The sequence below is a fragment of the Schistocerca americana genome, chromosome 4 (assembly GCF_021461395.2).
Source record: "Schistocerca americana isolate TAMUIC-IGC-003095 chromosome 4, iqSchAmer2.1, whole genome shotgun sequence".
In the NCBI taxonomy this organism is placed as follows: Eukaryota; Metazoa; Arthropoda; class Insecta; order Orthoptera; family Acrididae; genus Schistocerca; species Schistocerca americana.
In genome coordinates, this window is record NC_060122.1 from 611,396,845 (window position 1) to 611,411,290 (window position 14,446).

Genomic DNA, 14,446 nt, shown 5'->3' on the forward strand with positions numbered 1-14,446 from the left:
GGACGGGGGGGGGGGGGGGAAGGGGGGGCGTTGTCTGTGGGTCGCGAGAGCGACTCCGGGCTGTCTCCCCGCAGGGCCCGGCGCTCCCGGAAGCGGACGCTGCTGACTCGCCGAGTGGAAAGAAATATTCGACTATTCGAGTCCCGTGCTTTGTGACTGGGTGAAAACTGTGTCGGTCAACACCACTTTGAATTCCAGCATTAGCGATGGAGGGCGCCACGAACTTGTAAGTCATTTTCAGCCAGGTTTCCGGATACTTTTGATCACATAGTGTATGTTCTCGTGACTACCGCTGTCAGCAATCGCGTAAAGTGCGTACATTACTGCCAAGTCCATCCGCAATAAGGCAGGAGGAATACACACCGTCTCGTAGCCCTATTACATGACCTCGTTCAGACTCAGTGAGGTGTATGTAATGTCGTCTTTGTTGCATTAAAGGCATTCTTGACTAACATCAATTCATCAGGTCCAGTCACGAAGGTGACTTAACGCTCTTCACCGTTACAGCGTGTGTTTAAAGCAAACTTGATTTGCATCCTCATAGTGGCGCTACTAGTGCTACACTTATGCTACAGACAGTGAAATTAGATTAGACATCATTTTTCAGTTATAGAAACATTTCCTTTGGGTCTCACAACTCCTTCTTAGTGTTGCGTTTTTTTTTTTCGATCATTGTACATCGAAAGGCTGTTTTACTGAGATACAGTCGGAAGTCATATAATGTAGGTCCTCACGATGGGTGCTTACTTCAGTTAAAACTTCCGGGATGAGAGGCCGTGCTCGATACGTAGGGTATCCGAGGAGGAATGGTCAATACTGAGAACTACAGAAACGATCATTATAAGCAAAAATGTCCAGTAAACTTGGACTCTAAAATACAATCCTGAAGAGCTAGGAGCACTTATTCATCTTCGATACTGTGAAACACATCTCCCCTACTGAACACGAACTCACACCTCTTTAGGACTGCATTTTAGAGCCCATTTTTACTGGACCCTTTTGCTTAGAATGATCGTTCCTGCCATACCCCTCGATATCCAGCATTCAGATGACTAGGTGGGACGACACAAGATACAGTGCATCACAAAAGTATTCGACCACCCTCAATGTTCTTGAAATGTGAAGTTCTCTTGGAATATTTGAGGCCCACGAGAAGGAATTGTCGGTCCATTCTGTAGTGTGAATATTGTCTGACAATGTACCACAAGCAGGTCGCTGTATAATACAATTAACTACACGCAATGTATATTTGCATTGTAAGACACCACGGCATGCAGTCACTTTATTATTCGGGCACATGTCGTGTAGGCGAAGGTGGTGCTAGCTGTAGAGCGAGCAGTTCAAATGTTGTTAACACGCATGGTGCACAGTACGATGGGGCGGGAAGGGAACAATACGTCACTTGAAAAAATATAACTTCTTATTTTCCATCACGCTTAAGGACGTTCCGAAAGGCAGATTTCCGCTTTGTTACAAATGAGTGAGAGTACTGTAGGAGACATCATACGAAGATTCAACAGAGAAGATAGAACTGAAGATAAAAAAATAGGGCGACCAAAGAAGCTGAGTAGAAGAGAGGAAACCGAAGTAATAAGAAACGTACAGCAAATCCAAGGTTGTCGGCAACGAAAATTGCTGCCTCAGTGCAGCAGGAATATGGGAATGACGTGTACTCTGAAAGAGTCCGACGAATTTTCAGACCACACGGGTATAATGGTCGAGTAAACAAGAAGAAGCCTACGATAAATGAGAGGAATAGAAAGAAACGACTTGACTTCACGAAGCAGCACGTAAATAATAGTGTCAGTTGGTGGGACGAAGTGCTGCGCGGGATTAGCCGAGCTGTCTCGGGCGCTGCAGTCATGGACTGTGCGGCTCGTCCCCGCGGAGGTTCGAGTCCTCCCTCGGGCATGGCTGTGTGTGTTTGTTCAAAAATGGTTCAAATGGCTCTGAGCACTATGGGACTCAACTGCTGCGGTCATAAGTCCCCTAGAACTTAGAACTACTTAAACCTAACTAACCTAAGGACATCACACACATCCATGCCCGAGGCAGGATTCGAACCTGCGACCGCAGCGGCCGCGCGGTTCCAGACCGTAGCGCCTTTAACCACTCGGCCACTCCGGCCGGCTGTGTGTTTGTCCTTAGGATAATTTAGGTTAAGTAGTGTGTAAGCGTAGGGACTGATGACCTTAGCAGTTAAGTCTCATAAGATTTCACACACATTTGAACATTTTTTTTGGGTGGGACGAAGTAATGTTTGCCGATAAATGTCAAGTGGAGATGTTCTCCTGAAATGGAAGACCTTTGACTTGGAGAAAACGATGTGAAGAACTTCAATCGAAGCATCTGCAACCCACAGTTAAACACGGAGGTGGACGTATCATGATTTGGGGTTCCATGTCGTCGTGTGGGGTAGGCGAATTAACATTCATTCAAGGTACAATGGACAAGCACAAGTAGCTGAACGTCCTAAAAGAGAAATTACCGCAACGTGCTACTAGTTTCGGGCTTTCGAGGACGTTACAATTGTATCAAGACAATGATCCGATGCATAAAGCGGATATTGTGAGATTATGGACGCTGTATAATTGCCCTAAGGTTTTGGATACCCCTTCTCAGAGTCCAGCCTTGAACCCAATAGAAAATCGTTGGAGTGAATTGAAGCGAAAAGTACGACAAATACCAGTGACATCAAAACAATCTTTAAAGGAACGAATACTAAGTCCTGAATATACGTGAAAGCTCGTTCACGGCAAAAAGGACTGCATACAAGGTATTAAAATGTACAAGGTCGTGATTGTTATACTTGCCGCCCGAAAACCACCATAGGTAGCGGAGCTGGGGCAGCCCGTCTTAGAACGTTGCATACGTGTGGCGAACCCACTTCACCGGGGTTCGTTTCCTATCAATCGCTTCGTACGCTGTGCGAAAGCACACGGCAATCAGTTTCCTCTCCCGCCATCAAGCAGGCAAGAGCCAGATAAGGGCGGGCCAACAGGCGAGTGGGGCTGCCACGTGGCAAAGGAAACACGGACTCGACACAGCTTCGTTGTAACGTAGCGCCACTAATGAGCCTGGCAAACGTCGGAATCTCGTTTCCTTGTTTTCTAGGGAGAAAGCGTTTGCTGCATGCCTAACACTCATCAAGTATTACCACAGCAGCATAGTATGATTCTGTGTAACGAAACGTAAACTGGTAACCGAATGTCGAGTGTGACCGAAGGTCACTCACTTAATTGTGGAACTGTAAAGTTCTGTGGATGAATAGTTGATGAAACAATGCTCACATTCAGTCTGCAGCTAAAGCGATACTGACGAAGAGACATATTTTGCACTTAACTAATGAAAAAGATTTAGGTTGACGAGTGTAACAACTGATTATAATGGTCAACTTTCTTCATAATTAACAAAAATACTTCAATCCAGCTACACTGAATAATGAATCTAGCCTCCTAGGACCTTTCGCATGTTGCTGAAATGTTCGATTCTGTATAAGTTTTGGCCAGCTATAGCTTAATTTTCTTGCTTAAATTATATATTTTCCACCTGTAGATATTGCAAACATTTCTGATTGCCAAAACCTATTTTACTGTCAAAATATTTTTATTATTAAAATCGATCCATTTCGTAATATCGATCTCGAAAATTAATATTCACAATTGTAAACTTAAGTGATCTTAAAAACAACTTTACAGTAAACGTAATCTTGGTAGAGTTCAGTTTTCATGCAAGCAAAATTTCTGTTTTAACTTCTAATTTTTCTGATTTTTGTGTCGATGATTAAATACATTCTATAAAACAACAGGAAGCTTCTACTTTTCATATTGTCAAAATTTTCAACCTTTGTTATGAACCATTAAAGCCATAAATCCTTACTTAATAATTATATTCGGAAAACAAGATATAAATCACATCTCGAAACAGGCGGTCGAAGTGGCCGAGCGGTGCTAGGCGCTTCAGTCTGGAACCGCGCGACCGCTACGGTCGCAGGTTCTAATCCTGCCTCGGGCATGGATGTGTCTGATGTCCTTAGGTTAGTTAGGGTTAAGTAGTTCTAAGTTCTAGCGGACTGATGACCATAGATGTTAAGTCTCATAGTGCTCAGAGCCATTTGAACCAATACGACACGTGTTAGAATATCCAAAAATAACTTGCTTTGTACTAGATGGCAAAAATTGTAAGCGAATACAGAGTTTGGAATCTATACTACAAACAACTGAGGGTATCTGGTGCAGGTAATACTCTGAAATGAAGAGATTGGTACAGAAGAAAAGTGGGCAGAACTATCAACAAATGGGCCCCGTATCAATTTACGTTGATCAATACATGAAGAGTGAAAAAAGAGAACTAATACAATATGTATTACCAACAAACGTCGTATCTTAATTTTTTCTCGGTAGGCATGCCTCACACGATATTTGCCAAAAAAGCCATTCATTAGCAGTTTGGTATTTTTAATCAACCTCCGAGAGCACTGTATCGAAAAACCATGGATTCTTCCCCCCTTCTTTCGTCTAATCGTTGACCTTGCAACTCCACCAACGAAAATGCCCGAGGTACAGTAGATTCTTTAGTCCTGTGTAGAATGTCGTTTAAAATAAAAACACACGGCTTTCTTAGGGACGTCGCTATTAATCAGCGACAGCGTTTTGCAAAAATATATCCTAACTGCCAATGGTATCTATGATCAAAAGATGATTTTCAGTTGACCTATACATATACAGAAACATTTTAATCAACGTAACCTAAGAGGTGCCGAGAATACTCACTGAAGTCATCGTTACAACAAACGCACACAAGGATAGTTAAGGAGCGCCATAACAAAACCCGATATATCCACTTTTGCTGTATTCGCATGTTTGCGCTGTAGAGGGGAGATACGGGAGTAATAATACATGCGGCCACAAAATAATTTTCAGCACAACGCGACATCAAGTGTTTTATGGTGTGTTTCATCTTTTTATAGCTTGTGGAGCCATTTAGAGATCACTATTTCTTACTTCCTGTATTAACAGCAAATGCGGATTTATCGGTTTTTGTTCCGGCGCTCCCCAGTTCCTTAGAGCCGAGAGTCATAAACACCATACTGTCGTGAACATAAAACTTGTTATTTCTGTTATATTTTATGGCTGCGTTGTTAAGTTGCCAAAGGCGAAAGCCACCATCACAGAAAATATACTGTATCTCAAAGTTGTGCTGACGCTGGTCATAGTCACATTCCTCTCACGTTTTTTGACACTAACATGTTTCATTTATTGAATGGATGAAGTTGTCGGTACGAGGTTTTCAGCAGCTGATGGTACACAGAGGCACGTAATATTTTTGATTTTTGTAGGTCTAATGCTGATATACTGAAGCAAATTGGAAGGGTATAATTCTTTAACTGAATCCGAAAGCTTCTGATAATACGATTACAGCGATATAACGCTTGTTCGTGTTGCCGTTGCAACTTGTCGCAGAAGTATCAGAGAGATGAGCTACAATTGAAAGGCAAAGGAGACAGGAATCGTCAATTGCTGTGTAAACACCGCCTAGTGGAGCTTTACGTCAGGCTCCGTCGTTGTATGCAACAAGAATAGTGGCCTGCGCAACTAAGATTCAACGTAACTTTACACAACATAGATGCAGCATCAGCTGTGATTATTTTAAATGAAAACTGTTTACTGACTTCTACCGTATGAGAATGCAAACTATTCCAATTCAGTGTACGTATTTGTGCTTGAGGGAACAGCTCTCCTGGAAACCTGGAAACAGTCGAAAGGCTAGATTCATCGGAGCCTGCCGCGAAAGTTCTACTTGTCGGAGTTTACGACGCAACACTCGATTCCGGCCTCCTTGCCTTACGGTCTTAGGGCATTTCTCAGACACTTTTGCGAAAACTGTCAGCAGTTATACTCACAAGAATTCTATCACTGCGCTACGGTCGCAGGTTCGAATCCTGCCTCGGGCATGGGTGTGTGTGATGTCCTTATGTTAGTTAGGTTTAAGTGGTTCTAAGTTCTAGGGGGCTGATGACCGCAGAAGTTAAGTCCCATAGTGCTCAGAGCCATTTGAACCATTTGTTAAGTTTTACACAACTCTCTCTCTCTCTCTCTCTCTCTTATATATATATATATATATATATATATATATATATATATATATATATATATAGAGAGAGAGAGAGAGAGAGGGAGAGTTGTGTAAGGCTGAACACTGAAATATATATTCCGTATATATATGATGGTGGGCGGTGTTCGCCGGCCATGGTAGCCGTGCGGTTCTAGGCGCTGCAGTCTGGAACCGCGGCACTGCTACGGTCGCAGGTACGAATCCTGCTTCGGTCACGGATGTGTGTGATGTCCTTAGGTTGGTTAGGTTTAATTAGTTCTAAGTTCTAGGGGACTGATGACCTAAGATGTTAAGTCCCATAGTGCTCAGAGCCGTTTTTTTTTTTGGGCGGGGTTCAGTAGAAGAAATGTGTCTCACAGCAGCGAAGATGAACTAATGTTCATAGCTTTCAAGGTGTGAACTTCAGAGCCCATGTTTACTAAAATTTTTTCCTTATTTAGGTCCACGTTCCTCATAGAATGAGGAAAGCAAGGAGCTTGGAGTGGAAGTGATTCGCTTCACAGTATCGAAGGTCAGGAGGTACTAATAGCTGTTAAGGCATGCATTTTAGAGCCCACATTTGCTACGCCTTTTTGCTTCGAATGATCGTTCCTGTCATATGCCGAATATTAACCACTCCCACTGGAAGAAGTCTAAAAAACTTGTAAGGGTTTTTCAGGGTATATGTATATGAAGATAGTAACTGTTCTCGAAAAAACAGATACCACTGTCCGCAGCTCGTGGTCGTGCGGTAGCGTTCTCGCTTCCTGCGCCCGGGTTCCCGGGTTCGATTCCCGGCGGGGTCAGGATTTTCTCTGCCTCGTGATGACTGGGTGTTGTGTGATGTCCTTAGGTTAGTTAGGTTTAATTAGTTCTAAGTTCTAGGGGACTGATGACCATAGATGTTAAGTCCCATAGTGCTCAGAGCCATTTTTGAACAGATACCATTGATGACCGTGCAGCTTGTCTAGAATAAATGATAATTAATTGAAATCCTCAGCTGCCGGCAGGTGTTGGTGATATACCTCGATGCGGACAGCTGTAAATGTGTGCCCCGACTGGGACTCGAACCCGGGACCTCCTGCTTACATGGCAGACGATCTACCCGTCCGAGCCACCGAGGACACAGATGAATAACGGGACTGCAGAGACTTACCCCTTGCACGCTTCCCAACTGTCCACAGTCCACATACGTAATGTACCTTATGGGTATTAATGTACGCATGCGCACAGATTGCCCGAACTATTACGGGAATCGACACCTTAGTGTGCGCGAGTAATGAGTAGATGGGCAAATACCTATGAGGTACATTACGTATGTAGATTGTGGACATTTGGGAATGTGGGTCTCACGGGAAGCGTGCACGGGTTAAGCCTCTGCAGTCGCGCTATTCATCTGTGTCCTCGGTAACTCAGATGGATAGATCGTCTGCCATGTAAGCAGGAGATCCCGGGTTCGAGTCCCGGTCGGAGCACACGTTTTCAGCTGTCCTCATCGAGGTATATCAACAACACCTGTCGGTAGCTGAGGGTTTCAATTAATTTTCATTTTTTGCAGGGTATATTGTGCTGAGAAATAACAGCTCAGAAAAAATTCTATACGCTGCACCGTTTCCGAATCAATCATCACTGTAGTTGGCTAAACAGGCTGGGGCGTGAGCAAATTCAAGCGGCCCACCAGATACAGCTATTGTCAGTTATTCATGTAGCGTAGATTATAGCCCACGAGACTGTTCAGCCTTTGACTCGGATTCGATCCTTACTACTGTCACATGTCCAGTTTTTGCATGGCTCTCTGGTTCGGTTTTGGGAAACAAAACGAAGAACACGTTTGGCGACACCATCTCTGGCGGGCCGCTTGAACTGAGGCACGCAACGGCCTGATTGGCTAGTGACAGGCGTCACGTAGGAGTACCACGACCTACAACCTCCTCAAGTAATTTATACAGCAGGGATACGGTAAATCACGTTGAAGGCCCACCTCGAAGCTAAATACTGCAACAGTAACTTCTGAACGCAACTTGCCTCACTAGAAGATCAAAAGCTACAGCCTGAAAGCAGGTGAGGCGTGCAGCTGCGACAACAGATTTTCCCGGGAGCAGTCAATTTAACGGCTGAGCAGTCGGTAATTGCAGGAGGAGAGGCGGAAGCATGAACGGCCTGTGACAAGGACGCCTCCCGGCAAACCAAACAACAAACGGGTTTGGTGTAATTAGGAGGAATACATAAATAAACAGAGGTAATTTGGTTGTAAAGAATGGGTAGCCTCGAGAGACGTCCTCCACCCCAACTCTTAAGATAATCAAGGAGGTTCTATTAACGCTTGCAAATACTTCGCATGAAATGAAAAAAAAAAGATATCAGTGATTTTACAGAATAATCATGCGGGTGTAAAGAGTTTGCAGCTGCAGATATTCGACATGACATAAGTTTGACAAGCTGGCAGTTGACTTGCAGAGACTTTTGGTTACACAGCTTTTCAAAATAGCCACGGCTTATTTTTCAATGTCAGGAAATTTTTATTCTAAACGATACAATGGATCTAGAAATTTATTCAAAGCTGACGAGTAATTTGTGAAGGAGTGTCCGTTTTAATTTTCGGCTGCTAACACATTCAAAACTGCTATCTTTTTCTTCGGTTGCGTAGGTTAATTGTCAATTTGTAGCAGATTTAATGAATAAGTACAGCGGTCAAGCATCTTAGAGGCACACATTTAGCATCATTTTAAATCCCATACCTTATAGATTAATAAATATGCTTGCTTGCATGTATGTTCACTCGGTACTGGTAGACTGGCGTAACCAAAAAGGCAAAAAAAAAAAAAAAAAAAAAAAAAAAAAAAAAAAAAAAAAAAAAAATGGGTTCAAATGGCTCTGATCACTATGGGACTCAACATCTGAGGTCATCAGTCCCCTAGAACTTAGAACTACTTAAACCTAACTAACCTAAGGACACCACATACATCCATGCCCGAGGCAGGATTCGAACCTGGGACCGTAGCAATCACGCGGTTCCGGACTGAAGCACCTAGAACCCACGGCCACCGCGGCTGGCAAAGGTAAAAAAGGGAAGAAACTGCCCTCTCCTCCTCCCCCTCCCCAGGAAAAGTTTTACATTTGCTCACAAAGATTCAAAGCAGAACTAAAAATTTAAAAAAAATATTACTTCACTAATGCATATTAATTTCACATTTTGTTTCAAAATTATTACGTTTAAATTTTTACGATGCATTACTTCTAAATGTTAATCTTGAAAACATCGTGGTACACAAACTCTAACATTGCGGTCTTTGTATCACCATCTGCTTTCTTTCCTTATTCGCTTGCCAGTCTCTTTCTTTCCTGTGTCAGAACTAACTTTACAGTAGCATGTGGCGTACACTCCGTTGCAAGTGGGTGGTACCTTTCGTGGAAAATGGCAATCAAAATTTCTGTCTAGGGCTAGTGATTGGCTTTGTTTTCCATGATCGAACGTTTGCTCCTGCAGCTATGAACTCCATGCTAACTATTTTTAAAGATTCCACTACATATATATTTTGCTTGGTGACATTCTCGTACAACATAAAGCCGTTCACAGTAGATATCAGGAAAACTGAAAGATAAGTTTTTTCTAACACTTACATTGTTTTACTTTGGATTGGATAGTAGCTGTAAAGTTGATTGACACGGTCTAAACCAGTCTTGTTCATGTTATAGTCTATGACAATGTTGGGCTTTATTGTTCTTGTAAAATCTCATTTTGAAAGTCCAGAAACATCTTCGGTGGTTTCCTGATGTTTTGTGGAGAGATACATTACGTTTCCCTTCCTCAAAAAACATGTTCTCTTCACTAAAAAATATCATTTTTCTTTAGTTACCTTGTTTTGAAGCTTGTAGGCAGCTTCTTTTGTTCTTCGTAACAGTCCAAACAAGTAGTTTCTGATGTTCCTACAACACGTTCGGTAAATACACATTTGTAAATTGTCTCTTGCAGCATCTAGCGAACAAAATATGAACTCTTACGGCTACACTGCAGCCGAAAATCATGTAGCATGCAAGAAACACGTTTCAGAGAATGGAAAGGCCGCGCCCGTGCATAGTAGTGTTGAATGTGTTAGTAAATGGACGCCTGAATTGGACGCAGCCGCACTTTTGTTAAAGACGATCCATGTGAATGAAGCCCAAGTTATCAACATAGCGGATGAAAACATTGAGTGACGGCAGTGTACGAGACAGCTGGCGTCGTAGACGTAATATAAGAATGGGTACACCAGGTTTTACGTGAACAGCCAACTACATACGAGCTGGAAACTGGAACTGTTGCGTTGTTAACGTGAGGAAAACACTTTATCCATTTCACAGCAAACAGAATGCACCTGAATTTTACACCGATTTGTTGCTGTGAGTGGGTCGTGCGTCGACCATTCCCTACCAGAAAAGCGACATCAACTAAAACTCTGCACAAAAGCTGTTAACCCTGCTGCAGAATTGTGGGAAGTTGATTTAAAAGGTATGATCACTCTTTTCGTGGAAACGAAAAGTATTCTTCTGAACGATGAATCATCAAAGAATAAAACAGTAAGAGGGAGTAACAAGAAAGCTTTCTGTATTCTCATATGTTAAGTCAGAAGCCGGCCGGGGTGGCCGAGCGGTTCTAGGCGCTACAGTCAGGAACCGTGCGACCGCTACGGTCGCAGGTTCGAATCCTACCTCGGATATGGATGGGTGTGATGTCCTTACGTTAGTTAGGTTTAAGTAGTTCTAAGTTCTAGGGGCTGATGACCTCAAGTTAAGTCCCATAGTGCTCAGGGCCATTTGAACCATTCTGTAAAGTCAGAAACGGATCCAAATCTTCCATTCAGTCTCTCGTAGACCTGTCTGGGGTTCAAACAAAAGGCAGGAGAAACCTTTAATTACGTATTTAAAATTTTTGTTATGTATATGAATGCTACTGTACCACTGTCTGATTGCCGCACAGAGATAGTGGTACAAACGCATCCGGTATTGAAAAACAACTATGATTCCTCAGAGCCAAGAAGGTACCAAGCCCTGAGGAAATTTCGGTTGGACTTCGTTTCGAATATGCAGCGGAGTGAGCTCCTTTCCTGGACCATATTTATCGAGAAAATTTTGCAAAGCAAATAGACCCAGGTGAATCGAAAATATAGCAAAATATTTCTGTATCCAAAGGAATAAAAGATCGGATGCACAGAACTACAAATCAATATGGATTATATCTATCTTATGCACCATCTAAGAAAATGCGCTAAGCTTAAAAATGGATTTCCTCGATGAAAAAAACCTTCACTCGATCAACCAGAACCCGTTCACAAAAACCACACGTGCGAAACACGGTTTGCTCCATTGGTATACAACATCTTGTAAACAATAGCTGAAAGTGGACAGGTAGATTCTGCCTTACTAGATTTCCAAGACGCCCTATCGAAGATTAATAAACAAAATACAATCATACGGAGTATTGTCACACATGTGAAATCGCCTTGATAAATATTTGGCTAATAGAATCCAGTACGTTTATTGGTAGACAAATTTTATAGAGAGACTAAAGTAACAGAGTGTGCCGCAAGGAAATTTAACAGGATCTCAAACGTTCGCATTATACATCAGATAGTATCAACTGTACTATATTTCGCTGACTATTCTGTAGTGTATAGGATGTTCGTAAGGAAATGCAAGAAGACTTGGACAAAATTTCCACTTGGTGCAATGATGGGAGCGCTCTTTAATTGGGACTAAATGGAAAGGGAGCACTCTTTAATTGTGGCTAAATGGAAAACAATGTCTATAACGAAGAAATTGTTAGTGAGTCTGTTAGAGAGTAGTTTAGTTCGTAAAGTTGTAAAAGACAATTTAAGGGTAACACTAGAATGAGATATGAAATAGGACGATCACATTAAATGAGATTTAGGGGAATCGAATGGAAAATTTATATGTTTTGCAAGGACTCTGGAAAAGGGCACTGCATCAGTACAGCAAGTTGTTTATAATTAGTATCTCCATTGTGCTAATTCCACAACAGTTTGCTGAATTAATGAAAAACGGCTCCACTTTCTGTTGAGAACTGTATTAAGTCAACTATCGGCTTCAGCTTTTATATTAGGCCATTACTATTTCACTGGACATGTAAAATTTTAAATCATTCTGGATTGTACTTCGATCATTTCGACGTTCTTCCTCTATATCAGAGTTTTTCAAAACAGCTTGAAGATGGCCTAATTAAAGGTCGAAATCGGTAATGGACTCATTAAATGCTCAACAGCAGCTGGAGCGGTTTTTCATCAGTTTTCACATAGGACGTTAGTTAGACCAATTCTAGCGCATATCTGCAGCCTTGGAAGTCCTTATTAAATAGATATGATAATGAAAATAGAGAAAATTCAGAGACGCGCTCGTGGGACTGTAACAGGATGATATAATGCATGTGATAATTTAACAGCAATTCCTGAGGAGTTCAATTGAGTATCCTTGCAAGAAAAACGACGAAGCTCTGGTTAAGCGTCTATGGGTAAATTTAGAGAACATTTATTCCAAGGAGACTGTGCCACCATTTTGCTGCCATTGTCGTATACGTCCTGTAAAGAAATTTCTGGTTGCGAAACGCTTTGCTCCAGTGGAAAGATTCGGGGTGTCAATGGCGATGACGAAATATCTAGGATTTTAATGAAACATCTTTTGTGAGAGTTTGTGCCAGAGGTGAGAGGAGAGGGACATTTTGCAGAACTTCTTGAAGCGGATAGACCGTATTTGCTGGCAGAATGTTCGATGAAGTGGATTCATTTAGCAGGGGACTACGTCGAAATGCAACTGAATTTTTTATCTCTTCCTGCCCAAAGCGACTAGTTTCCTCTGCTCCGAACGTACTCTGACGCGACTGTCACATAATTTAAGTCGTGGCAGTGCAGATACTGCGGCAACAGCACAAAGAAGTAAATCTGCGGTTAAAAGTGCTGCCCAGGAGGGAGTCTAAGAATATCAGCGTGGTACCTGCAAGGGAAAATCCCACCGTTCTTCGAAGCCTCTCGGAATGCAATAAAAACGGTAAAATAAGCCGCCGGAATTCAATCTGGACCCACAGATTGCTCGCGCAGCGCCATCACTTCGATGCCTCCAGCCGGGTTCTCAGCTCGCTTACACTGCAGACGCCGCCTCGTCTCACTTAACTTTTTGCTAGCATCCTGCGATTGGGTATTGTGCTTCGCCCCGTCAGCAAGGACGTCCTTAGTGTAGGCTAGGGATACTCTACCCCGGTCAGCACTCTCTCTCTCTCTCTCTCTCTCTCTCTCTCTCTTGATTAGCCTTTTTCCCCCTTTCTCTGGGCTGTCCTGTCAGTCAGTGAATCACCAGCCTGAAGGTCAATTAAAGGGGAAAAAGTCTGGCGGACGTAGCTCCGTGTCCAAGGCGTTCCAACCGACTCACTGCGCCCCTGCGGGCAGCGGGCAGCAGCCAGCGAACAATGCAGCAGAGAGAAAGAACGAGAGAGAGAAAGAAGGTGGGGGGGGGGGGGGCGGGGGAGGGACGAGAAGGAGGCGAGTAGGAGGAAGCTCGGAAGAACTGTCCGGCCATACCCAGGCGCTTGCCGCGGGCTTAGAAACGCAAAGCGTTCCGTTCGACTCGCATCTCTCCTAATGACAACTTGCTGAAAAACCGTAAAGTGGTGCGCTCCCTAAGGCGGGAGACGGCGACGCTGACCTAAAGTCTCCATAGCCCTCGTAGACGACATTAGGCCGCAGCAGCTTCAATTACAAAGGAACGGTTCCCTTCCGGAAATGAGACTGGCAGAAAAGACAAAGCGGCAAAACGCCCATAGATAAGAGAGATATGCAAAGATGTAGAAGCATTCATGACTGTGGGAAACATACCTGCCACTTAAACGAAAATTATAGAGAGTCGTGTGGGAAAGAGAAGCACCTGTATTAATATAAAGATCTCAGGTGGTAAACCAGAACTAAACAAATAATGAAAACCTGAAAGGTGGAAGAAGTACGTAGAAGGGATACACAAGGGAAAAGAGCTTTATGATAATATTATGGAAAGACAAGAAGAAGTGGACGAAGCACTGAAAGACCTAAGTGAAAACAGGGTTAGCATTACCAACATGGGAAATGGCGGCAGGAATCTTGTGTTTTGCTGATGAATTATATCAAGTCCCTGTGTAACAGCAATAAATGGCAACATAAAAAGAAATAATTGCTTTAGCATAAGGAAGCAATGGTACAACATAACGCAGTATATAGTGGTATAAGTTTGAAATGGACGAGTATCAGAAAAAAACAGAAAATGTCTCGTTTTTTTGCAGATGACAAGTTGTAGGATGTATGGTAGACATAACCAACAGCACACATAAATACACTGA

At 42.9% G+C, this 14,446-nt stretch overlaps 1 non-coding gene across 1 annotated transcript; it reads right to left on the bottom strand.

Annotated features, from left to right (window-relative positions):
* Positions 1–2,043: 2,043 nt before the first annotated feature.
* Positions 2,044–2,127, bottom strand: Trnap-ugg. The gene has a single exon. It is a non-coding gene; the product is annotated as a tRNA-Pro (tRNA).
* Positions 2,128–14,446: the final 12,319 nt, after the last annotated feature.